A 25,168-nucleotide genomic window follows, 5' to 3' on the forward strand; every position below is an offset into this window, starting at 1 on the left:
ACCTGATCCAAGGGGGGGTAGGAGGGAAGGGGGATGTTCCCCCGGTGGATCACACTTTCGATTTTCACCTACCGGCTACTGCCGCCAAGTGGTCAGTGTGTCCGATGAACTTTGCAGTGTTTGAAAGGGAGAGTTGTGACAACGCGGTTTATGTAAATCAATTAGCGATGCTGGGGCATCGCGGCAGCTGTATGATCTTGAGCTTTGAACGAAGATGAAGCCGTTTAAATTTGACAAATTGAATTGTTCAATTCAATACAGATTTACAGTATCCACCATTTTTGACAAAGTGGTCGAACACAAAATAGTTCAGTTCTGCAATCCAATTCAAAGTGTCAATTTAAATTAAAAGTTCCTTTCATAATTTTTTACATTCACAACGACCACTCATAAATGGGACCCGTAATTATGTTGTCGCTGTTGTTGTTATCGTAGAATTTTACGTAACAATGCTGAGAGAAAGAGGTCTTTAATGGCCCAACTCACGCACCGCCAATTACCGAAAAGTCCGAAAAGCAAAAAATTTCACTTTCCTTTTCCATTCAACCTGCCCCTGCTCCTATATCGGGCTGGAAGATAATGGTTTACTTGCGTCCCCGTAAAATACCTGCATCGAAATATTCATTTCACCAGCAGCGAGGATCTCATCGCTGTCGTAATTTTTTGTTGTTGCTGCTGTTGTTCGCCGCGCCGAACAGAGGTCGGTCGGATCGGTATCCCCAGCATGATTTCACAAAAAAAAGCGATAAATTTGTGTTCACGTTCCGACTGCACGGAAAAAAATCAGTTCCCAAAATCGTAAACAAGCGTTCATGATTTTTGGAACCACGAACAAAATGTTCAAATTATATTTTATGAGTCTTAAAACGTACCACGAAATTTGAACACTTTGTTCGTGGTTCTGAAGTTCATGAACGCTTGTTCACGATTTTGGAAACTGATTTTTCTCCGTGTAGCTAGTGGAAAGAGGTTTTTTTGGGATGGTCTCTCACACCCAAACAGGGGGATGGTAAACCTGTTCCGACCAAAGGAAACTGACAGCAGTCAACATTATTAGCACGGTTGTCAAATGGGAACCCACAACAAAAGCACTAGCTGTCAAATTGTAGCCCATAACAAAGGTATGTAGATTAGTAAGGTAAAGCGGGTTTTCCAGCTGTCAAAATTGTTAGTTAGAACGAAACCTGGATTTTACATAAAGATTTTCAGAAAAGTGAAAATTTGACAATTTTCCGGGCAAATTTCAACGGATTTTTTTGAACCGAAAAACGCGTTTAGCTGTTTTTTTTTTGAAAAAAATATTTTTTTTGTAAAAGCAAATTTTGGTTCAGTTTGGTATGCTTAATAACCCTACAAAAAAACCGGTGAAATTTGCCCGGAAAATGGTCAAATTCTTATCTACATACCTTGGCTTATAACAAATCAACACGCAGAAAAATGAATTATCAATTTGATAAGTTTTTGCCATCAATTCGATAAATAAAATTATCGGTTGGCAACCAATAAATTATGTTATCAAATTTAATAAGTTTTCTTATCAATTTGATAAAAATTAGTTATTATTTTGAAAAACTACATTCTCAAATTGAAAAACGTCAAAGAAGAAACGTCAAAACAAAATTAATCAATTCGATAAGATATTATCGTCATTTTGTAGCATTTTGTATTATGTATATATGGATTTTTTTTTTCGCAATTGGATCGATGATAAATTCATGAACGAATCACGTTAATTGAGTTCCTACTTGCAATTTTTCATCATATAATTGGGGATTCAATCCTAATATTGGCTGGAAATTGATATCTAAATAAGTTAAATTTCTGTTGACCTTTTTTGCTTTTTTTTTTCTTTCGGGACCATCCATAAACCACGTGGACACTTTTTTGAAAATATGGCACCCGTAAATTAACTCGGTTTTTAGAGAAAAACGTTCACAAATTTTGACAGTTCGCTTTGTGCATGGCAAAATTGTGAACTTAAATCGTCTCTTACTCAGTTCAGTCACGATATACCTTCATGAAACTTAAAGGAGTGATTGAAAATCATCTTTTTAGTGAATTTAGTGAATTTAGTGAATTTTCTGAAATATGAAATTTCGTGATTTTCTACATGTATGTAACCCCTTAAGGAACTAGTGTGAAAAGGCCAAAGGATTAAGCCCAAAAAATGCCATCTGGATAGGCAAAAAATGGGAGTTCAAAAAGTTTGTTTTAGAATAATCGTAAAACTATGAGAAAAACTGCGATTGATCAAAAAGCTAATACCTAGAGGGTGACGAGCGGGAATTCCCGGGAAATCGACCATTTTTGGACCTCTCGATTCCCGGGAAATTCTGTCGAGACTCCCGTGAAATTTTAAGCTTATGAATATCGAAGCAAAATTATATAAACTAATCAGCTAATCAACTAATTCGAAATTGTTTTTGTCATTGGATGTTAAATTTAATATTCGGTGTTCAAGTTTGAATGAACCAATGCATCCCTAATCTTCTTATTCAGAAAGTTTAAATTTTAACTTATGCATACTTAGCTGTTATTGTTTCTATTTATTATTTCAAAGAGGAAGAAGCCTTTTCAAGATAAGTATAATTTACATATCCTCTCTCGAGCATAGCAATCCTCTTAATCTAGTTTTTTTGGTAATGCTAAGGTTTTTTTTTTCTTTTTCGATGTCAATAAGTTATTTTGTGTTTCGCATCAACCTCATTTTTAATTAAAAAAAACTCTGGCAATCTTTATAAAGTTAAGGCATCACAAAAATCTATAAACAAGTTTGTGCAACTTTTTTAAAATCACTTAGTACGAATTAAGATTCGTAAACATTTTAAACTACAATTATGAGTCCAAAAAAATTCAAGAAGCGATCTTGTATTTGCAGATTCAGAAAAAAATAAAAGGTAAACAGTTCCCGAAAATTACGAGGCTTCTAATTAACCCTCTACTGCCCAAATTTTTTTTTCGAAAATTTTTATTTTTCCCGTGTTCAGGAGGTCATTTTGAGCAACTTTTGTTCTACGAAAAACTTTAGTTCTCTTGTTTTATGTTTTTCTTGTTTCATTTATAGTATTTTAATTTGCATTTATCTTGTTTAGTTTATGTTTGTTTTTGGTAGTATCTGGCCTACTCTACCACCTCCTATCATTACATTTTGCCTATCTAATTTTTTCATGTTTTTACAGTAACTTTTTCAATTTTTTGCATGTTTTTCACATTTTCTGCTATAAAATGGAACCATAATCATTTAAATTGTAAATAAATGCGTAGAGGCATAGTCTGGGGCACTAGAAAAATTACTGCATACTTCTTTTTACTTAAAATATAGGAAATGTTAGTGAAAAACACAGCTAAAGTTGACCCCTAAAAAAATTACATTTTTAAAAACATTGGCCTATGCCACATAAAACAAGTCAAACTTCAAACCCTAAAATTTTCCAAAACTTTAAAAGTTCTTCTTTCCAATGCTTTTTGAAGATCAAAAATTGGTTGAAAAATTGATTTTTGGCGATTTTTTAAATCGAAGCCCGTCTAGAGGCGGGGTTGGGTTGTAGAGGGTTAACGTTTTATTGAATAAGTATAAATTAATTGTATCGGAATTCATTGAAAAGAAACACATTTGTTACTTTTCTTTATAAATGATTGGCACTATTGGCATATTTAAAAAAAACTCCCGAGTCCCGGGAATTCCCGGGAAATTGTCAAATTCAACTCTCGATTCCCGGGAAATTGAAAATCTCGAGAATCGTCACCCTCTACTAATACCGTAAGCTTACAGCCCACTAAATTCCCTAACTTTTGACCCATAGAAGTATGGTTGTTGGAGGCTGTTGCAAAAAGATATTGGGGTTTAAAATATCAATTTATAGAATCGTTGTTGTTGTTGATTTTATTGGGGGAACTTTAACCCTATGGGTCATTCGCTCCCGAAGTTTATAGAAGTAATTTGCAAAAGCTATGAGAAAAAGTCTAACCAATCTGGAAAGATTATGGCACATTTAACCAATCTGGAAAGATTATGGCACATTTTAAACTGCTTCAAAAGACCTTTCGAAAGCATCTAAGTGAATTGGAATTGATAAAGGTTTACGCAAAATCGAGAAGTTTTAAGATTTTTCATGTTTTTGGACCTCAAACTTCAATGTCCGTTTTACCCCACTTCCCTTTGTCGTAGAGAGCTCATATTTGGCATGTGGTCATCTCATATATAGATAAACAAACGCTGAAAGTTTCATCCAAATTATCACCTCAATACGACCTGTTTCACATCGGTGAAAAACTCGCTCTTAAGTTCAAAACGTATTTTTTTTGCCATTTTCAGGCAAGTACTCGGACAACTTACCTTGTCTCAACAAAGCTCCCCTAAATCGGTCGCGACCAAGCCTCTTCGGACCGCGGTGGCAGTCTTCCCAACAAGATACCTCCACATAAGATATGCTACACGATCATAATCCACGGGGCCCAGACACGCAATCGATTCGAAGTCCAGTTTTTCTCCTCTCACCTTGCGATGATGTATCGCGCCCCCTTTTTCATCAAAAAACCGTCCGTCAAGACCTTAAGGCGGAAGCCGGGTGACGTTTGACGATGGACCCTAAGTACGCACACCGGTAACATAATATTAAACGTGTATAGCCGGAGCTGTCGTCATCATCGAGCGTTTTTTTTATGGACCCGGACGAAAGTGAGAGTGATGAAAAGGTCTCATTTACAGTGTGGAAGAAAACCAATACCCGGTGTAGGAGCCCGAAGACCGGGGACAGATGCACATTTCGAGCATAACTCTGGCCAAGCGGGAAGTATTTTCCATTTCATTTGGTTATGTGGAGCTACGGTATTCGTAAAAGCACTAATTGAAAGAAGTGTAATTGCAAGGCGCAGAGTCAACTTGAAAACCACATTTGCGATACTCAACACAAGATTAACGAGGTCCGAGCAAAAAGATGGATCACCTTGAGAAAGTGATAAAACCAAAAAGAAAGCCATTAAACAATTCGTACCTTTTGACAACTGTCAAACACAATTTAGCAACAGTCTTGAATGCCGCCTCACCGGTGGCCAAGGGGTGTGGAGGTCATCGGTGGTGGGATTATGAGTGCAAATGTCTTCCCAGGGGTAGCCAAGTCGTGCCCTCCAAGTGTGGAGATCATGTGAAGGTGGAAAGTCGTGGCTGACGTCGGTGACGACGACGACTAAACGAAAGCGGTGTCAGTGAAGGAAAGGTTCGTCGCTTATGTTGTTGTTGTGTAGTCGGTGATGTCGTTGACCAATTGGGAGTTAGATACAGCAGATGACATTCACTTTACACGCCGGTGATGATTTGAAGTGTTGGAAGACTGTCTAGCCTCTGGGAATGGACGAGCTTTCCGATAATTTTTTTTTTTTCGAGACTGAAAAATCAGGTCTGTTTTATAGAAATTGCCAAAAACTATCAAAAAACAAATTTTCCTGTATTTTGCAATGTTTTTGGAAAAATACTCAAAATTACCCATATAGTATCAAATGATCGGGATTTTTTCATACATTTCGAAGGTTATAAGAAACATTTTTGAAAAAACTAAATTTTTTCACAAAACTACGTATTTTTGGAAAAATACTCAAAATTTCAGTTTTTTACAATATGGGTATCAAATGATCGGGAATTTTTCATACATTTCGATAGCTATAATATTTTTGTAGAATACTTAAAATTTTCACAAAATTACGTATTTTTGGAAAAATACTCAAAATTACTGTTTTTGCTATATGGGTATCAAATGATCGGGATTTTTTCATACTTTTAGATAGTAATAATATTTTTTGTGAAATACTCAAAATTTTCACAAAATATTTTGGAAAAAATAAGTTTTTTTACCATATGGGTATCAAATTATCGGGATTTTTTTCAAAATTTTCGATAGTAATAATATTTTTTGTAAAAACACCAAATTTTCACAAAACCAAATACAAAAAAAGCTAAAAAAATATGTTTTTTACAATATGAGTACCAAATGATCAGGATTTGTTCATATATTTCAAAAGTAATAATACACATTTTTGAAAACACTCGAATATCCTTCCCTTGCCAAATCCATTGTTAGAATATCCAATTACATCTAAATGAATTATAGTGTAAACCATAGTTGAAAGGAACTCCAAAACTCTATTAGGTTATAAGAAACACGAAATTGTAAATTGATTATTTACTTATAAACACTAATTGAATTGAATTGAAAAAAACACTCGATTTTTTCCCAAAACTACGTATTTACAAAAAAAACTAAATATTTCAGGTTTTTACAAATTATCATCCGATACCCATAAAATAAAAACTGATTTTTTAAATTTTTCAAAAGTACGTAGATCTGTGAAAATTCTGAGTTTTTTTTTAAAAATAATCTATTAAATGTAACAACTCCCAATCAAAATTATAACAATTTCGAAAAAAAACTAAAAAAAAAATTTCAAAAAGACGTAGTTTTGTGAGATTTTTGAGTATTTCACAAAAAATATTATTGATTTCGAAATGAATGAAAAAATCCTGGTCATTCGACGGGATTGAAAAAAACTTAAATTTTAAGTATTTTTTTTGGAAAATACGTAGTTTTGTGAAATTTTTAGGTATTTCACAAAAAATATTATTACTAATGACTGTTCATAAAAATGGCAAACCTGAGTGTAAAATAACATGTCCGCAAAGTTTCATTGAAATCGAAGAGGGTCCGACACAACCGATCTCCTGATTGACATGGAATTCATATGGGACATTTATGCGAATAGGGTCAATAATTGTTTTGAAATAGTTGCGTGCTTTTTGCCTTTCGTACAAAAGAAAGGTTTAAGGTTTGCTTTTAGAAAAACGCTTTTCTCAAAAATCTTTTTAAAAAATCGTGCATAGCGGGGAATCGTCCCAGAAAAAAAAATCCTATTATTAATTTGAAAGTTTTGTTGCGCTCTTTCGATTGAATTTTGGCCTGAAACCTGGAACTAAAAGCCTGATTTTTGAGAGCTCTTTTTCTGATATATTTGTGCGATGTCTGTACTGCCGCTCAAATCAAGTCCGTCCCATACGTAATTTCGTCAATTTTGAGTTAACAGTTTGGTTCAAAATCATGTAAACCATCAGAAAACCAATAAAATTTAGTAGTTTATTCTAGAAAACCGTAGCAAGTTCCACTTTTTCGTGAAATCCTAATACGTAGCCTTATGGACGGGACAAATTTGTCTTGCGTCTTTCTCGGCTTGCTGTTTTTACATATGGGACGGACTAGATTAGAGCGGCAGTGTATCCCCTCTTAAAAATTTGTGTCTTCCATAATTGGAAAACCGCTCTTAAAACCCACAATTTTTATATTTAAGATTTGTAGACATGGGGTCGGAGACGAACAGTTTATTTTTCGATTCACAATTTTCGACCTTTTTGGACTATTTTACAGATAACACTATTAAATTAAAAGAATTCAGTTTCAATCAAAAAGCCATTCGAAAACATGCGCCATAAATTGCTTGGGCCCAAAATTTGAAGCTTTCCCAAAATTTATTTCCAGAGATATAGCCATATTAGTGTTTTACGTTCTATTTTTACCCTATTTTTTCCTATTAAATTTTTGGTTTTAGACAGAATCAGATACTATTGATTTGGTTGTAATCACCGTGGAATTTTAAATCAATTAGAATCATATACTGAACATCAAATTCGAAGTCCCGGCTCGTTCTCACTCGAAAGATCGACAAGTCGTCAAGTCTAAGCATAAACGCCAGCACATTTACGCTTGCGCGTTTTACGCTACGCGTGAAAGTGTTCTTTCCGGCTTCTCATAATAGATCGACAAAGTGCAATATCGATACATATTTTGTAAAGTTAATCATAGACCAACAATAAAGACTTAGTACCCTTTATTTATTTCTAATAATGTCAATCCAATATGTTTTTCTTAATTAAATATAATTATCTTGCGACCCATAATGCACCTCTGAAAATAAAATAAAATGGCATTCGAGGTTCAGCCTAAAAAGATTTGTAGCTTTAGGCCAAATTCTCACTGGGTGGTTTCATTATGTTTCCGAAAAATTAATTGCACCAATATATTTGTCGGAGTTTCATAATTTTGTAAGAAAGGCTCTATTTCACCTCTGATGATATTACATCGAGTTTTTATTTAAAAAAATGTAATAACAAAAAAATAACTATTCCAACACATTCGGAAAATGTAAACAATAAAAACAAAAAATAAATACAAACAAAAACTATAAGAAATCCTCCCCCGTCCTTCAGAATACAGAAGTCTAGTATAGTGTGCAATAATCAACTGTTAGCTTTTTTAGCTTTTTTGAAATTCTAGTCGATTTATGTTTTGTTCGATGCAAATACTTTTATTGACAATTTTATATGGCACAAATAATTTTATTGTTATTTTTTTTTTGCCGCTGGTCAAATGTGTCTTATTCTTATGAAACTAATAAATATATTGGAAAATGTTTTCTGACTATCAATTTTAACAGTGCACTTTCAATTTAACTAATTTAAATGTTTTAGAATCAAGAGTAACATCTTAAATGCCCTTTAAACACTTATTTGGACGTTTTAAAATGTTGCATGTAGAACGAAACGGATTGTTTTTGATTGGTTATTTACGACTGCTAAGCCGAAAACAGACAAACATATTTTAAAATGTTGGACCAATTTTTAAAATTTGAATATCATTTCTATTGCAAAGAGCAAAAATATTTACAAAAGTTTCATTTTGTAACATTGCAAATCGTTAGTTTCCGAGATATCGTGAGTTGAAAATGAGGACTTATTAGATGACACTGAGAAAAACTATTTTTTCACAAAACTTAACCTTTAAGTGGCTGTATCTCAGAAACCAGCTTAGAATTATACTCAGCTTTCCAAACATATTTTTTTTCGCGGGAGTGCTTTTGCTAAAAAAACTTGAAAACGGTGCACTATACCCAAATTTTTGTGAATTTGATTATGCATCTAGAAATGATTTTCGAAATTTTGTTTGGGAGAAATAAACACTTTCTTGGACCAATTCTCCTAAGGCCGTTGCAAATATTTTTCAAAGTTTATGGGCCCTTCAAAATCAGGAGGCAAAAAAATATTTTTTTCAAAAACTTCAAAATTTTAAGAGAAAACAATTTAAAATGCATTTTCCCGCGTTTTAAATCATATTTATCATGGCTGAGATCGATAAAAAAAAATTCATTTTTTGTGGAATTCCAATATACAGCACCGCGAAACCCAAGTAACCACAAGCACTAAATTGAAGTATTAATTCAGTACTAAATCAGCACTCGAATGTTTTGAAGTAGTAAATAAGCTTTGCGAATGCTTCAAAGTACCAAAACTTTGCAGCATTACAACTGGCATTAAATCACCATTTACGACCTTGAAAATGTGCTTCAAAGCATTTGATGTTTATCAACAAAGTAACCCATCGATACGGGAAACATTTCAACCAGGCACGCTCTTATTGACTTTAATCCTTCTCCCGTCATACCGTTCTAGTAAGCGTGCGGGCTAAGGCGCAGTTCCCCCAGTGTGCATCAGTTTCATTTTTGCGTGAACTGGGTTCAATTCCCGCTGATTGAAGTGTTTTTTTTTTGTTTTTTTTTTGTACAAAAACGCAACCTGTAATTAAGTCAAATTTTTCAAAACATATTACCATAGCACTAAGGACATTATCAAATGTTCTCTGGTAAATTGAATGACTTTTCTCACAAGCAAAAAGCTGCTTTCCGGAAGTCTGATACACTTTGTGAAATTTTGCCAACCGTGGACCAAGCACTCCTCGGAAAAGCAGTTCCCGTTAGCCGTTAGCCAGTGCTTGTCCCTATTAACCCCAAGCCTTCCGTAATTGATTGTACTGCACTTGACTGGCTGGCCGCAATTTGCTGAGTGACTCGTCAATAATTTTCGTCCAACGAAATGACAACGGGTTTTCTCATGAACCAGACGAAACAGCAGAAAGAAAGTCTTCCTTAATGTTTAACGATGAATGCATCAACCACATCGATTAAAACTTTCAAAACAAACATTCATTTCAGAATACATCAGTTGGCTGGCGCGCATCCTGGAGATCGACGAGAAAAATGCAAGAATAACATCAAAGTGTCACACTCACACATGACACGCAACAGGAGAAAAAAAAACAAAGGAGGCCCACCACCAAGTGTGTAGAGCAGCTAGCTGTCCTTTTTTTCCCCCAGCCTTGACATCGATAAAGCAGTTTTTTTGTTCGAGCTTTCGGTGAGGCATTAAATCGGCATCACTGTGCGCCACTTGAAATATTTCTCAAGGAAAAAGTGCTGATTTGATGTTTTGAAGCATTATTTGCTGGTATTAAATGCCAATATAATGCTGATTCAATGCCGCTATTTAGTGCCTCGCGGTTACTTGGGAAGTTTTTTTTAGCGAAAAAAAAATCTCTTCAATACTTGGATATTTTGAAAACTAATGATTGCAAAACAACTGGGCAGGTGTAAAATGCATTTTAAAACACTTTTTTCATTCAAATGTTAATACCATGGCTTGTAATTTCAATTTTTATATTTTTTTTATTTTTTTGTCCCCCCCTTGACTTTGAAAAATATTTGCAACGGCCTTACGACTTATAAGAATTTTGATCATGAATTACAGCTTTCATATCAAGTGTTTTTTTCGATTATTTCAAAGTTATAAATAGCCCTAATAAAAGTGAGTAAGCAGCTTTATATCGTTGATGTATCCTGAAAATGTTGTTTTAACACTAAAACTCCCAAGCTCGAGAACAAGGAGGAATTTGTATGGGAATTCCTCCTTTTTCTCGAGCTTGGGAGTTTAGGTGTTAATAGCGGCAAACTGCAAATGTTACGAGAATAGGTCGCAAAGCTTAGTGTGATGAAAAAGGGCTATTTCCGATTTTCCAAAAAATCACCAATTATTAAAAAAATAACTTTGACATCAGGTTTCGCTTCATCATGAGCTTTGACGCAAAAGATTTAATTTTAGTCACCTAAATTATTTTTAAAAAATCTCGAAAATAAATTTGGGAATTCACCTTTTTTTTGCGCCAGATAAAGATTTTCGAATTCCCCCCTTTTCTCAAGCTTGGGAGTTTAGGTGTTAAAAAGATTTTGGAAAGAAATTGGTATGTTGTCAACTGGTATGCTTGTTTGGGCAATTGAAATTAACAAAAAAAACGCGGTAAAACCTCTTCTATTCTTAACCAAACATGATTTCAATCAACTTTAGCAAACACCACATTTCCGTCAATCCGTCCAAATCATTCCACAAAGTCACGCTGAGGATGCAAATCACGCCACGAAGACATCATCCTAAACCTGCCACAAAATTACCTCATCAATAGCGCGTCCCATAAAGAGCCCATTGCGCGTCTACCAATCGAGGCGTAATCGCCATCATTTAGACAAAAAAAATAAGTTGAGCTCTCACGCAGATAAATCCGTCAATAAATACCATTCAAAAATCCTATCACGATGGGCCATGGATCACGGAAACCGATCTCTTCACCTGACGCGGTATTTATGACTGTCAAAAATCGATGAACGTCGGCCGTCATGCGAGCTTCTTCTTGTTTTTGTGCGGTTTTTTGTTGGGCTAAATCAAATTTGAGAGTTGAAAAAAATAAGTTGAAAAATTAGTCACGCGACAGCGTACAAGTCGTCACTCGACCTTGGAGGTCAAATCAAATTATACACAACACAAATATGAGTCAACAACACAATAGTGTAACAAAGATCGGTTCGTTAACTTTTGGGGAGGAATCAAATTTGGTCCGAAATTCCTTCGATTAATTATAGCACAGAAATCCGATTGCGATCGCGAGATAGGAAGGATGAAGCCCGATAAAGCTTGACCGTCCACGTCACAAACACCGCGGCGAGGAAGTCCCAAGACGGACGCTAAGGCCGCGAAGCGGCTAAGCCAAAACGACAGTTCAAGCTCAACAACAACACTGATGTGGCACCTTAAGCCACGTCAGGTCGCGTCTAATTCGAGTCAAGGTTATGTTTGTATTGGAATGCAAACTTCCTAGCTCCCACTGACAGCAGGTATAAAAAAAACAACATTTCAAACAAAAATTTCTGGCAACACTGCCCCTCACCTTTCCTAGTAAAAGTGCTGCATCGCCTTAAACACGGCCTTCTCGTACACGAACAGCACCAGAAAGTTTTCCTCGCCGTTCAACAACCACCGCAGCAGATAGTCCAGACCGTACAGGATCAGCTCGATCGCGTGTCCTGGCATCACTGCTGCTGCACAAAGTGCCGTATAGAACCTTGGGTTCCTTTCACTTCCTTTCGAAACAAAAAAAACACGACAAAGTCGTGGGCGCGCGATCACTGCGCGATTTTCAAGCTCTCTTCCGCGTGTGTTCTGGCAACAAAGAGTCGGCGAAACCGCACTCTAATGACAGCAACTATTGCAAAATTGACACCGGCTTGGCAACACTGCAGAAAATCGCGAGGACGCACTCTCACCTCTGGGCGCGCTGTAACAATACTATGGCACATCTTCGGGGGGGCACCGCCAATTGACCAGCGCGTGGCCACGGGTGACTTGAAGTCTGTCTTTTATTTTTCTTGTATTTGTGAGGGGCACCTGTGTGTAGGTCACACTGCCAACAGTCGGTCGTGTGGAGCTTCTTCTGTTGTTTTCGGTTGGTGTTGTTGTGTTGTGGCAGAAGATGATGATAAAATTGCAGTTGCGTAAAAATCGGTCCGCGCGTTCAAACGCGTGCAATTTTCCTCGAGCTGATGATTTTTTCATCGGTTTCGTGTCTCGGTCTTGTCTTTTGAGGTGTATTTTTTCGGAGAAGAAAACGCATCAAAACAAACATGGAACAAAGAAGACTTTTCTTGGAGAAGCGAGAGACGTGGCAGAAAAAGTGAAACTAAGTGCTGTAAGTTTAATTTCAAATGACAGAAAAAGATTCTTATTTTGGCAATAAGAATGCCATTTATTGTAATTGAAACACCATTTCAATCCGAATTTAATTCACTTATTTAATTATTAGAAAATTTATTATCGAGGCTGAAAAACTCACATATACAGTATGTAAAAAAAAGTATTTACACACCTTGGGCACCATGCACATTTTGTGATGAAACATGTAACAACTTAAAGTTTGACAGAAACCTAGTACTACGTTTTGTTCAGAAACTCATGCGGAACATTGTGCAATAAAAAGCTCATGAAAAGATGATTTCTATGAAAAGTTATATAACAAATACTATTACAAAAATAAAAAAGTTGCAAAAAAAGTTTGTACACCTTTCGAAAAATTAACATAAATAAAGTTATTTGTTGACAAATCACCATAAATCCAGTCTCCCAACTCCAAATAGGCATCCTTGACTGATTAAAAAAATAATTTGGATTGAATATAAAGTTTACTAACTACTTAGTGTAAAAGTTTATATAACTCTGGAAATTCTATATAAAACTTATCTAAACTTAATTTTGCAAACTTTTAATTCAACTAAATGTCAATATATTACCATAGAATTGCTAAATAAACATTTTGGAGTGGGTATAACACCGTTTTGGGGGTCTTTGTATCGATAGAATAGATTTTTCGTTGGAATTTCGTACCAACCCGGAATTACGTCGTCGGAAAATCCGCCGGCATCCGAACCGGTCCACAATTCATGAGTCAACCTATGTGACATCGGAAAGGGCATAAAATTTGCGATCTTTTGATACCTATACATCTAGGTTTTCTATAAAACCCACGTTTTTAAATACCTGGGCAAAAAGTAAGTTTGATCCACGAGAACAAAAATAACGAAAGCCCATTAGGTTAGGTTATGTTTTCTTAACTTTACAAAAATTGATAAATCATATACTTTTAAAGTTATAAAAATGAACAGTGTTTAAATCACGAAAAGCAAACTAAAGCTGAAGAGCCACAGCTGACCACTTATTATGTAAACCAAATGTAATTATTATAAGAAAGATTCAATAAAGTATATTTAATTCAAAAAAAAAATACGAAAGCCCATAAATTTTTAGCAGGTTGCTCAAACGAAACCATAACAACGTTTTTGCTTAGGTATTTAAAAACGTGGGTTTTATGGAAAACCTAGATGTATGGGTATCAAAAGATCGGAAATTTTATGCCCTTTCCGATGCCACATAGGTTGACTCATGAATTGTGGACCGGTTCGGATGCCGGCGGATTTTCCGACGACGTAAATCCGGGTTGGTACGAAATTCCAACGAAAAATCTATTCTATCGATACAAAGACCCCCAAAACGATGTTATACCCACTCCAGTATGTTTATTTAGCAATTCTATGGTAATATATTGACATTTAGTTAAATTGAAAGTTTTCAAAATTAAGTTTAGATAAGTTTTATATAGAATTTCCAGAGTTAAATAAAATTTTATACTAAGTAATTAGTAAACTTTATATTCAATCCAAATTATTTTTTTAATCAGTTAAGGATGCCTATTTGGAGTTGGGAGACTGGATTTATGGTGATTTGTCAACAAATAACTTTATTTATGTTAATTTTTCGAAAGGTGTACAAACTTTTTTTGCAACTTTTTTATTTTTGTAATAGTATTTGTTATATAACTTTTTATAGAAATCATCTTTTCATGAGCTTTTTGTTGCACAATGTTCGGCATGAGTTAGGTTTCTGTCAAACTTTAAGTTGTTACATGTTTCATCACAAAATGTGCATAGTGCCCAAGGGGTGTAAATCCTTTTTTTACATTCTGTACAAATGGCTAAATACAATTTAAAAACGGCAAAAGCCCCAGTTTCCTGCTATTGTTTTTTGATCATTTTGACGCTTAGACAACTTTTCAAAAAACTGTTTTTATAAATGATTTTTATATTTTTAAGGAGAGCTGCTCCATCCTGCATTTTATGTAAAGACTCACATTAAAACGTAATGAGTGAAAACCTAAAAAAAAATAAAAAAAATAACAAAGGCTCATCTTCAAGTTTGGCTTCTTAACTTAAAAACCAAAAAATCTCACAAAAGTGGCGAGTATTTTTCTATCAGTGTTTTTTTTTTGTCAGAATGCCCGTCCAATTTTCTCCAAGTTTGCCTCTGACCACTTTATCCCAGTCACGAAATATTCTAGCAGAGCTGGTTCTGTCAGAATTTTGCTAGAATGGTGGAACATTTCTGCTAGAATTCTCTAAGAATATACAGCTCTGTTAGAACTGTGCTAGAATCCTGCTAGAACGTCGTGACTGGGATGATACGGTGTAACGGCTTCGAGATACAGCAGGTGTAACGGCTTTGAGAACTTCATGATTTTGAATTGCCAACTAAGAAAGAATAATTTCAAGGGGGGCAAAAAAATGAAAATATTGTAATAACAAGCCAAAGTTTCATCATTTGTATGGAAAAAGTGTTTTAAAATGCATTTTACACTAGTTCAGTTGTTTTGCAATCATTCATTTTCAAAAAATGTAAGATTTGACGAAAACAAAAATTTTAGCGAAAAAAAACATTTTGCGATACTAAACATCGACAATTTTCAAAAAATTTAAAAGATTTTTAAATCTACCAAAACATGATAAAAATGATTCTAAACGCAGGGGATTGCATTTTAAATTGATTTCAGCTGATTGCACTTCAATTTCCATTGAAATTTTCAAGTTTTTTGAAAAAAAAATTGTTTTTTGCCCCCCGATTTTTCGGGCCAACTTTTAAGGGGGTGGAGGAGGGGAAGACAAAAACTTTAAATAAATTTGTACCAGCCTTATAAGCAAAACAATCAAATTTGGTTTATTTGACCATTTGGTCCAAATGGTCATCCGTATGTCCAAAGAAGTAATTTTGCATCATTAGTTTTTTTTTATCATACAAGTCTCCATATAATTTTGGGGGTGATCGATTTGATGTCTTCGGCAAAGCTGTTGGAAAGTTGGAGTCCCAAAACACGTATTATTTAATTTTCGAAATTTTCAAACAATTTTCGTTCTGAGACATTGAAAAATTCAGCAATATTTTTTTGAAACTCAGCCTCACAAAGTGTTCGAATCGATAAAAAAAGAGTTTTTTTTAAGTGTCACATAATTAACCTCTAATTCTCAACTGACGATATCTTGGAAACTATTGGGTCGATTTTCAGTGTTGAAAAATGAAACTTTTGTTTAATTTCTCTGATAATTTTAATAAAAATAATTTTAAAACTTTAAAATCAAACATAACATTTGAAAACGTATTCAAATTAGTAATTTTCCTTGTTTGACATAATAGACAAATTATAACATTTTGAAATTATTTTAATTAAAAATATTTTCAAACATTGAAAATCGAACCAATAGGTTTCGAGATGTCGTCAACTTAGAAAAACTCCAATCGAATTCTTTGTGAGGTTGTATCTCAGAAACAAATTGTACGATTATCAAAGTCTCAGAAAGCAAATTGTAGGAAATATTCTCAGGTTTCAAAAATATTTTTTGGTGGCTTAATAAAGTATTGAAAAAAACAAAAAAATGTTAAAATTTACGAAAATTGTACCCTCCAAAACGGTGCACTTTATCAAAAAATATAATTATTATTATAATTATTATTGTTTTTCAATAGCAATTTTGGTTCAGCTTCAAGAATCTATTTTTTTTCTCAAAAAATCGAATCTCGATGGTTCAAAAGATGTCTTTTTTGAATCCCATGAAACATGAAAAAAGAGGAAAATTTAAAAATACGTATTTTTTAATCCAACTTTTTAGAGAAAAAAGTGAAATAAACAAATTTGTAATAGGGACATTAGAGTGCAAATAATGTATTTGCGTTAGAAATTGTGTATCCATTTTATCAAATGGCAAACAATTACATTTTTGAGCTACAAGACTGTTTATTTGATTGATCCTTTCCATTTCTTTTACTGTTCTACAATGTGAATCATCGCAATAGTTTTCACAAACAAGAAATTTTCCTGGTTGGCTTGCTTTTTGTGCCTTTTTAAACGAGTTTTTAAATTATGTATTTATTGAACTTTGAATCTATTCAAAACAATACTTTCAAAATGAACAAAAGTGGTTGTTTCTGCTATGTTAAAAAAAAAGTTATTTTAACCCTCTACAAACCAATCCCGTCTTCGGGCTTCGATTTAAAAAATCGCCAAAAATCCATTTTTCATCCAATTTTTGATCTTTAAAAAGCATTGGAAAGAAGAACTCTTAAAATTTTAGCAAATTTATGGGTTGGAACTTTTACTTGTTTTATGCGACTTTGCCAATGTTTTTAAAAATGTAATTTTTTTATGGGTCAACTTTGGCTGTGTTTTTTACTTACATTTCCTGTATTTTAAGTAAAAAGAAGTATGGATCAAAATGACCTCCTGAACACGAGACAAATAAAAAATATCGGAAAAAAATTTGAGCAGTAGTGGGTTAAATCAATTACAATTGCTTTTGCCCGGCCTGCCGTAGTTGCAAGAATGAGTCTAAGACGAAGTTGGTGGAGTTTTTTTTTTTTGGAGTCGCTGAAACTCCAGATGCCAGAATCAAAGTTAGTATAACTAAATTTACAGAAACTGGAGTCAGAGTCTCCGGACTCCGCAGCTCCGAATGCTTTTAATATGAGTCATATCGTTATTGTAAAAGAGTACTTTCCCTCCACTTTTCCAGTTATTTGAATGATTTTTTCTACATTATTCATGTCAAATTTACATCTTCTTAAATCATTCACAGATTTATCATGTTTTTCATCAACTTAATCTTTTCTATGCATCTAATGCCAATTATACTCCGACATGAACCTGCTGGCCCAGTAAACTCCACTCACAATTATCTGACGAACTCAACAGCCAAAGTTAGTTTTTTTCCAGGCCTAATCATAAATAATGTATCACTTCTCACGCGAGTTATCACTCGGGAGATGGCACCCTCCCCATCAGTGCCAGCAGTGAAGTAGTTGACACCAACTCTGCCAGCCTTGCAATAGCTGAAGTTGGTGGTGGGTCTTCAAAGACGACTGCAATGAACAATATCTGATGGTGAATGCAACGTGGCACTAACCCTTAGCTCGTCATGTGGAACGTTAATCAATTTGAATCTGAAATGTTAAAAAAAAAATTAATACAGTAAATTCGACTAGTAAACTCGTTAGTGTTGTCACTCTACATCGAACCAACTGCCACCAAGGGAATACCAAAGACCACCACCGGTTGACTCAATAGGGTCACACCGTCAACGTCGACTTCGAGCCACCACCAGGCCGCGTTGAGTGGGCCAAAGTGTTGTTCACCCGCGACTCGGGTGCTCAATCGAGCGTGCAAGCACAGCATCACCAACAACTGTTCGTTGGTTGATCGTTGAAAGGAAAAAAAGGCACACCACCGTTGTTGAGGGGTCACACAACGGACCGGCTGGAGCCAAGAATCCGAAGGTCACCGCCGTTGAACTGCTCTAAATACGGCAGTACCTCGTATACGCCAGCAACTGTCATGTGTAGAGCTGTGGAGAGTTTCGTGTAGAGTTGTGTAGAGTTGTCCAAAATCAAGAGGTTTCGCTTGGCTTAGTTTTCCTACTGCGCCCACCCCACCCACAATCAACGACGCTGATTGTGAGATGTGATTGTGGCAAGGTTTTGAGCCGGAAGCCACACACACATTTCGGAACCATCTCATCGTAGTCGTTGTTATCTTGCACGCGTTTCGCTCTCGTTTCGGGCCTCGTTTTTGCGGCAGATTTGTACAAATTTTCCACCAACTTGATTTCTTGAGGGGGAGAAGGTGGGGGGATTGCACGCGAGATGTGGAAAGCATCGTTGATGAAATTGGCGGAATGTGGAGCAATTTTGGGGAACGACCATTCACGGAACGGTAGCCGCGCGAACGCGAGCGCTTCTCTTGCTTTGTTACGTCTGGAATGTAAGTTTTTGCATAATGAAATCAGAAACTAATTAATTTGATTGTGTATAAGGCGAAGAGAGATGTGAGCTGGGAAAATGGATTAACTATTATCTGAAAATTGATTTGTTATAAACAAGCAATCTTTTTCATTTCGATGGATTAAAAAATCAGACAAATATATAAACCAAGATTGCCACATTTTAAGAATATTCTGATAATGCAAAACTATTCATCGGGATGTCACTTTGCTGCCTGGGTTTTTTGCCGGTTTGCTACCGCGTCAAATGGTATGATACACGGAGAATACGAATTACGCAAGGAAAAAAACGATACCGTCATCTGGGGTGAATCGGGACTACAGTCTGAATGGGGACAGCAGTGTTTATAGTAATTAACCAACCAACCGAAACCAACCAGAAAAATCAAAATATTGTGCTCTAACATGGTTTAAACTGCTATCCCGATTCGCCCCATGTGTCCCAATTCGCCCCAGTTGACGGTAAAAAAGAAAAAAATACAAAAAGTTAACGAAGTTTAAAAAAACCCAAAAAAAATCAGGGTTCAAACATTGAAAAAATATAAAAAAACTAACTTAATCCACCAATGTGGTTGGTGCCTTCCTCACTCTTTTCCAACAATGGGTGATATGTGATATGATGGGTTTGGATACAAATTTCGTCTAATTTCGTTAAGTTCCGGAATACAAAAAACACACATATCACTCAAAGGCTCATAAGTGGCATCATAAGTGGTCATAGCTTGAGACAGGGTTGCCAGATTTTCAATGTTTTGCACTCGTTGGAAAGGTCTTTCGATTACCTTACCAACGATGGGTCAGATGATGGATCCGGACATTGTTTACATACATTTAAGTAAGATCCGGCTTCAAAAAGATACATAAATATCACCTAAGTGGTAATAACTCAAGACAGGGTTGCCAGATTATCAATGTGTTGGACTCCTTGGAAAAGTCTTTCGATAACCTAACCAACGATGGGCCGGATGATTGATTCGGACATGTTTACAACAAAGTTTCAGAAATTTGATTCCAGAAAAAATCCAAAATTTAAAACTTGGATTTTTTTAAACACAGATTTGAAAAAAAAATTATCATGTGAACAGGAATAGTTTTAAGAAATTTTGAGAGGATGTCGAAATTTTGCATATCTCTGCTTACATTAAACCAATAAGATACTATTTTTAGGGAACTTTTTCTGCAAACTTTTCTACAAAGCAATTGATTCTAGGATTCTAGGATTCTAGGATTCTATCTTTAAAAATAAAAAGAAATGCGATCGATTTTTTTTTATATTAAAAGGATAGAAAACATGCAACAATATTTAAGAATTAAAACTTTTTTCATTTTTCGAAACCATTTAAATTAGAAAGAATGTTAAAGTCTCTAAAATATTCCAACAATTTTTATTTAAAAAAAAACAAGCAAAATATTTTAGAAGATAAATTTAAAAAAGCGCTAATATTTGAAAAAATGGAATACCGTCATCAGGCAGAAATTTGTATGACCCAATCTCACCCCCAGACCCAATGTCACCCCTGATGACGGTAATTCACAAAATCATTACGACAGTCAAGAATAGGATTTTAAAAATAAAATAAAAAATTTTAACCTTTTTTTTAAAGAACTGCTCATATTTGAAAGAATGAAAAAACTCACAAAAATATTATGATAGTCAAGAGTAGGTTGTCTTTAAAAATTAAAATAAACCTCCAAAAAATTCAGGAGTCGAACTCTTGTTTTGAAGAACTGCTCTTGTTTGAAAGAATGGAAAAACTCACAAAAATATTTTGACAGTTAAGAATAGGTTGTTTTTAAAAATAAAAATTTACTTGCAAAATATTTTAAAAGTCAAACTATTTTTTCAAAGCGCTGCTCATTTTTAAAAGAATGGAAAAACTCACAAAAATATTTTGACATAAGAAAAGGTATTTTTTTAATAAAATAAAAACTTAAAAAATATTTTAGAAGTCAAACTATGTAATTGGATCCTGAAATTGGATTGCATTTTGAAAATATCAATCATAAGTGTTTTTAGCCCTTTCAGTACTTTAGGTACTAAAAATTCAAGATATGTTTTATTGAAAAAAACATAAACATATTTTTTACAAATGTATAGCTTCAGAACCAAATTTTGCACCATAAAAATGCGTATTCTGGGAATTCAACTTTTAGTAACATTTGTCGGGGTTTCTTTCGTGTGCCATTTTTTTTCCTAAAAAGTTCAAATCATAACCGAAACCATCAGGAAATTCTTTCTCAAGATACAGTTTTTCAAATATTCATATGCCCATTGGGTATAACCAGCCCTCAAAATTTTATGGAGCGTTTTAAAGAAACAAATAATAATAATGGTATTCTTTAAAATCTTGGAAAAATTTACAAAATTCTAGAGAATTAGAGAATTACTCACGAAAAATGGGGGAGGTTTTAAAACGATTATGCTTTTTTACACCTTATTTCCAAATAATGAATAATTTCTATACAAATTTCATTAGCTTTTGTGCCAATCGTGGGCTAAATCAATCGCTCCCAAATTCTGGGAAGTTGCTTGGGACTTTAAAAAAGACCCAAAAAAATTTGTTGCTGAAAAAGTCAATTTTGGATTCCACCCTTATGGGATATATATAACCAAAATTTACAAAAAAAATTAGCTTCATGTCTGAAAGGTTAAAAGTATCGTTTTCGTGTACTTTCTCCCTTAAAGTGAATTTGTGATTGAACAGTGGATTCCTAGCAAAATTCTAGAGGGTAAAATAATTAATGCTTCAAACCCCAAGATAAGGTTTGATTACTTTCAGTTCTAAAAAAATCGTTGAATTTGAAAGTCACCTATCTTGTTAATCAACTATTCAAAAGTACACCTTGTTCCGCATAAAAAGTACTAATTTACAATGCAGCATTAGTTAGTTACTTCCCACGAACATTCGTTCGCACCAGCCCCCAAAACAAAGTCCACAATTCAAAATCTCAAAACCGACCTTATTTCCCCCCATCACAGCCATGTCCGTCAACTTCATCAACTCTAGAACCCGTACCCCTTTCCCCAACCCCTCAATCTTATCCCGCACGGAAACCCGGCGAAACCCCACTAAAAAATCACACTTACCTTGGCACAACTCCGGACCTGGGTTCGCACTTCTGGGCGCTGCTAGCTGCAAGCACTCACTCCACACACTTAATCTTTCCTCAGCAGCGGATTAACCGCACGATCCACTAGGCACTTTTAGTTACGACCAACACTTGCACACCATGTACACACACACGCACACAAATCGCCCACACTGTAAGGTTCTACGCGAAAACGTTTCACTTTCAATCTTGCGGAGACTGGTTTTTAGCTTGTTTTCAGGAATTCCTCACCAGCTGTCTCTGCGATCTCACTTTCGATGAGGTTTTCAGAAACGGTGGCTCCAGAGAGGACCTCAACAGGTCTTTGGGGGAACTGCTGAAGAGTGGGTTTGCGAACGTTAGGGAAGTTTTTCACACTTGGTGATCGCACAAACACTTTTTAACGATTAGTTCTTGAGTTTATGAGTTTTGGTTTGGTGGTGTGCCCCATGGTCTGACCACAAATGGTCATTTCGCGGTGTAGAATTTGCCTTCCGTTTGGCGGGTGTTACGGTGCTATTTCGATGGTTTGACTTTTTTTCTCAAATCTTGAAAACACAACCTTAAGTCAAATCAAATTTGGTCGCCATCTTCTACCTACAGAATCACTTCAGAGTTGCCAGTTTTTGTTGATTCAATCACTGTCAAACCAACGAGGTTCTACAGTATCAGCAATCTAGACAAGCGAAACACCAAAACAGCAGCACTATTCGCAAGCCTACAACGTATATAGTTGAACGATGGAGAATGGATTCGGTCTACCACGTCTAGAGACCCAAGAGTATGTCTTGGGGGAGAGAACCACTCCAGTGCCATAGGCCGCAGGTAGTGTAAGTGCGGAATTTTTTGTCGTCGTCATTTTTTCTTCTACCCCCGACCTGTCTGTGTTAGGTAGTGAAACCTTCTCAAAGTACCCAAGATATACATAAGCTTTTCAATTCACCTCTCGCGTTGCACCTTTATAGCTTTATTATACCGCACCGGGCGCGAGATCAAGCAGCAAGGTATGTACTGTCTATGGGACAGCTTGTTGTTGTTGTTGTGCAGAATAGCACCGCCGCCGCACCAAGAACTTGGAGTCAACCGTCTTGCTGGAAAGGTTTCTTTGGGTGACGATCGGTGGTGGAATGCGTTGGTACTGGTGTGATCGAATCAGTTTGGTGCTTAATAGTGCTTTTATGATTCATGGAAGTTGGTCGGTGAGAGGTGTTATTTATAAAATGGCCCTTTTTCCGAGATCAAAATGCTACCTTAATAGTAGGGTTGCTTTCTTACAGAAGTGTACGGGCTTGACAATATTGATAAATTGTTGATAATAGGTAATTTACCAAAGATTTGTCACCCTACAGTAGTACAGATATTTGTAACATTTAAACCAGTTTGCCACGGCAGCTCCTAATTCAAAATCGGTATTTTCCTGCGTTTAAAATCATATTTAGCATATCTGGCATCGATCAAAAATATTTTGATTTTTTTTTAATTCCGTTGAAAAGCACCGCAAAACATACTTTTTGTGATTTTTTTTGCCAATACTTAAATGTTTTGAAAATTACTGTTTGCAAAACAACTGGGCAGATGTAAAATGCATTTTAAAATACTTCTTTCACAAATGTTTATACCATGGCTTGCAATTTAAATTGTCATATTTTATTATAATTAAAATAAATATTTTTCATGATTGGCATGGCTTATTAAACCGAGTTGAGGATAATAACAAATTATATGTATTTTAAATATTTGTTATATATTATATGACTTCTTTAATTAAGTTAACCACAATACCAATTTAATTTAATGATATTTTTAAATATATCATAAAACGTTTATAAATCCAATGCCAATTTTATTTTAAGTTGTTCTTTCTCTCAAAATCATCCCCGAAAATCTAAAAAATTACATTTTTACCAAAAAGTTAATTGTGTAACGTTTATTTTTGTTTTATTTTAAATAAAATTGGAGACTCTTGAGTTATACACAAATTTTAAATTCTGGAGCATCTGATCGGAAAATTTCTTAAAACTTTGAGGATTTGATTCTTGAATTTAAAGATATTTTGCAATTTATTAACAGTACCACAACTACGCAAGATATTGAATTTTTTGTTTTTTTTTTAATTTGCTTAAGATTTAATTTTTTTTGTTGAATTTTTTAATGTTTAGCTAAATATTGGAAGAAATATTTGTTTTTTTTTTGCACGGCACATTTTGTTTTTATTTTGAAGGCCCTAAGACTATCATAAACTAAATAAAGGCTAGTATAAATATTATTTAAAGTTTTTGTCCCACGACTCTGGTGAAGGTCGAGGAAGAGGAGGACAAAAAATAAAAATAAAGCTAAGCTTGAAATTTTAAGCCTCGTTTTTCAACATATTAACAAAAAGTTTCACAAAATGCGTGAAATTCGTGAAATTTATCAATTTTCTCAAATCAGTTCTTTGAAATAACAGCATAATAAATATGTCAGTAATAAAGACTTTTTAATTAAATTTAATTAGTTTTCGATTGAAAAGCGTGATATGAACCATTTGAAGAATTGTTAGCAAAGCATAAATTACCATAAAATTGTGACAATATCATATTCTCGGAATCATTAAGTAATCACAAGGAAGATAACATCAATTAGTTATTCTCATACCAAAAAGTTTTTATTTTTTACAAATGTTGGCTTTTTCAACCAAAACTTGTTAAACTTGACTAAGCAAGTATAATGCGATTTTTTTGACAGATTGCTCAGTTTTTTTAAATTAAATTGATTTATTTTTAAGAAATTTCAGATTTTTTTCTGAGTCTTGTTTAATTTGCACGATACTTGATTATTTGGGTGGATGGCTCCCGTGGAATTTAAACTAAAACCCATTTTTTTTTGTTTTCTGTTATGAGTTTGAATAAAATTTTGAAGATTTTGCTACTGAATGAAATATTTTTGCCCATTTATTTTCTAATTTAGTTTCTGAAAAGTGAGATGAAAATCTTGAAAAATATTTCAACTTTGCAAATTGTCGCAGAAAATTAAATTTATTTGAAAAAATTTGGCTGGACCAGAATGATTAATCTTGCTTTGATATGAATTTCAATTAAATGTAAAAAGGTATAAGAGGTCATTTTTTTTTTTGGGAAATTTGGATCAGTTATTTTTTTAGTTTATTGAAGAATAATATATAATGAAGCATAAAAAGTAGCTTCTGTGGTTTAAACATAAAATTTTCAGAGTTATTTTAACATTTTTCACGTTC

The 25,168-nt window shown here is 34.5% G+C and overlaps 1 protein-coding gene across 2 annotated transcripts in view; it reads right to left on the reverse strand.

Moving 5' to 3' along the window:
* Positions 1-25,168, reverse strand: part of LOC120432166 (uncharacterized) — a 140,460-nt gene that overhangs the window by 112,705 nt on the left and 2,587 nt on the right. Inside the window, exon 2 of one of the 2 annotated variants that reach the window (XM_039597299.2) lies at positions 21,935-22,273. The gene's annotated coding sequence lies outside the window, so the exon portion shown is untranslated. The remainder of the gene's footprint in view (positions 1-21,934; positions 22,274-25,168) is intronic. The other variant, XM_039597300.1, reaches the window with a different exon arrangement.

This window comes from Culex pipiens, chromosome 3 (genome assembly GCF_016801865.2).
Source record: "Culex pipiens pallens isolate TS chromosome 3, TS_CPP_V2, whole genome shotgun sequence".
In the NCBI taxonomy this organism is placed as follows: Eukaryota; Metazoa; Arthropoda; class Insecta; order Diptera; family Culicidae; genus Culex; species Culex pipiens.